This window comes from Dreissena polymorpha, chromosome 8, assembly GCF_020536995.1.
Source record: "Dreissena polymorpha isolate Duluth1 chromosome 8, UMN_Dpol_1.0, whole genome shotgun sequence".
Taxonomy (NCBI): Eukaryota; Metazoa; Mollusca; class Bivalvia; order Myida; family Dreissenidae; genus Dreissena; species Dreissena polymorpha.
In genome coordinates, this window is record NC_068362.1 from 49,543,601 (window position 1) to 49,546,958 (window position 3,358).

Sequence of the window (3,358 nt, forward strand, 5' to 3'; positions counted from 1 at the left end):
AAAGATCTACGAACAAAATATTGTATTCGATCAAACTGGCCAAATTTAACGAAATTTAAAAACATACTCTCTTGTCAATATAATAAAGTCATTAAGAATGTTGCCAGATTCACAACTGATGCCATGCAACTTCGCGAGGAAAAATCACAAGCAATTGCTGCTTCTTAAATAAATAGTGTATGTAACCCTAATTATATTGTATATATATTACTTGTTTGCTCTTTTCTTTTTTCGCTGTTGTTGTTAATACGTACACGTTTGCACATAATGTTTGAACACTTTCATTGTAGTTTGTGTTTGTTTATTTGCATGATTGTATTTGTATTGTACTGATGCACTTTGTTTATGCTTTGTTTACTTGCATGTAAATGGCCAAAGGCGTCTTGCCGATATACCAAATAAAAAACTTGAAACTTGAAACTATATTGCACTAAAATTGAACTCATTTCATTGAAATTAAAAAAAAGATTAACGAAATTGCTGCCAGTAAATGTATGGCCTATGTTAGAATTTTTTCATTTCGTTTTGCCTTAATACGAAATTAAAAAGCGCATGATACTAAAACACAATACATATAGAATGCGGAAATAATCACATCATAGCTTGTCAAAGGACCAACACGATAACACATTGTTTCTGATCCTATATCTGAAAACACGTAAGTACAGTAATACTGTGAGATTTTGCTCACTGTGTTGTATTAAAACCTGACATATTTCCAACTGCATATATATGACAATATATTAATGCACTGCCACTTCTTGTATTCAATGTGTTTATATAGAAAATCTATGCTTAGGTTATCTGTCAAAGTTGTCAGTAGTATTTTATGTTTGTTTATTGTTTAAACTTTTTGTTGCTTTCGTTCCATATATTGAGATCCTGCTATTTACGTTTGAATCGATATTCTTGCATTTACTTATAACTATAATCAAATTGTTCATACTTCTTGATAATGTGTCCCCTGCAGACGCGTTCAGTGCAAGAAGAAAAGATTTCAATATTTAAGAGATACGCCTTTGACATATTCTATATTGAAGATACATGTACACATGTTGTTTGCTATCGGTATAAACTATGTATATGTTATATGGGTTATGTTTCCTCGTATTCCCGCGATGTTGCAATTTTTCTTACAAACAAAAACTTCAGTACAAAGTACATAACGTTCATTATGATGGCCAAGGTAACTTTATTCTGCTTGAATTAAATCTCAGAGAAACAAGGGTAACCATTGATACTATCAGGCAAAACGCTGATATACCTGACTTTTTAAATATTATTTTCCAGAAAACTGACATGATTAGAAATGATTCTTTCTTGATATGTGGGGACTTCAATTTAGTTTAAGTCTCAACTCTTGATTGCGATTATTATAAAAATGTTAACAATAAAAATGCAAGGTAAACGGTTTTAAAGCATATTGCTGAATGTAATCTGTCCGACCCTTTCAGAGTTAACAATGCTGATTTAAAACGATACACATGGAGACGAACAAGTCCATTACAGCAAGCTATGTTTTATTTTTTTATTTTATTGCCGCTTTTCTTACCAGCATTTTGAAGATGTAAGCATTTTACTTAGCTTCCAATCTAATAATTCAACTGTTATTATGTCTTAACAATTCACTAATGTTTCTCGTGGCAAAGATCTTTTGAAGCATAATAATAGTCTGTTAGATGACATCGACTACTTACACACTATTTATTAAAAAAAATCAACGAAATAACGCAACAGTACATGGTCCCTGTATACAATTTTGATAATATGTCTAATATAAATGACCAAGACAAAACACGATTCACGATTGACGATCAACTTTTTCCCGACAATTTACTCATGGAAATAAGGGGAAAAGCTTTATCTTACAGTTCAAATAAGAAAAAAATCGACCAATAATCGTGAACAGCAACTTGAAATAAAAAAACCTTGAAAACATATATAGATAAATGGTTGAACATTTTAAACAATATTTAATGATAGAATGGTGCATATTTTCAAATGCTTTTTCGTATAACACGGGATACCAATTTACAATGGTTTCAATCTAGAATTCAATTGTACATAGAATTAAAGGTACACACTCGTTTTCATTAAAAAAAGATATGTCACTTCAGCCAACTGTATTTTTTGGTGAAACGGATTCAATGCATATTTTGGGAATGAAAAAATGTAATAATTTGTCGAACCTTCTCAATACGTATTCCTTTACACTGGGAAATACCAACACAAATGCGTCTTTAAACTTAATATTTGTTATGAAAAAAATGTTTATTTATAATTGTCAAATGAACAAACATAGACTCACTCTTAAAACTGCAAAATCGTACCTGACCTTGTATTGCCACGTACTAAATGAAATCAACTTGTATAATGATATGTGCAAAAGCAAAGAAAGGAAACTGCTTTTACCTATTCTCCAGTATTTGTGATCGAAGACTTAAGAAATATTGTATTGTTATTGGGGCCGTTTGTTCACAAATGCAGTTACACTGCATGTATTAAAATACAATTTAAAAACAGTGAAAACCATGTACATGGTGCAGGTCAAAACGTGTAATAATACATGTATTGCCGTATGCCAATAAAAATAGATTTAAATGTAAATGAAAACACAAGTTATTTGTAACAAGATCAGTAAAAGTAGGTAAATACAGCATCCAAATTAAAAAATGATGTATACAGAACATTTAAAGGGACATTTCGACGGTATAAGTTGTAATTCTTGACATGACTTGGTAAAAATTTTTTTATGTATGCCAATGCAAAATTAGATTTAAATTTAAGTGAAAACACAAATTATGTTTAGCAAGATAAAACAAATAAAAGTTTATACTGAACCAAAAAAAAAAAGGTAATTGAATACATTTAAAGTGGCATACCACAATTTGTTTTTTGAAATTCTTCACATGACTTTACCATTTTATTGTTGTATGCAAATGTAGATTTGAATATAATGAAAAAAACCCATCTATATCTTTATCTTTATCTAATACACTTAAAGGGGCATATCAACGGTATTTATTGTGATTCTTGATATGACTTCACCAATTCACGGCATATCATTTGTATGAATTAATGTTTATTAATGCAGTACCATATTATTGGATTTGCAAGGAAATATAAATGAAAAACAATTTTATTTTCACAGTTTTTGTACGATAAAACTCTAATTACACAAGTATTGCATTTTTAGGAAAACGTTTACATACATGTACTACACACATGTCTGCATGTGAATAGAGATACTACAAAAGGTATATATGGCGTATATGTAAAGCAATCATTCACTACCTACATGAACTTCGTAATCTAGAATGAGTTTTTTTTTAATTATAATAATCTATTAGTTGTTGAT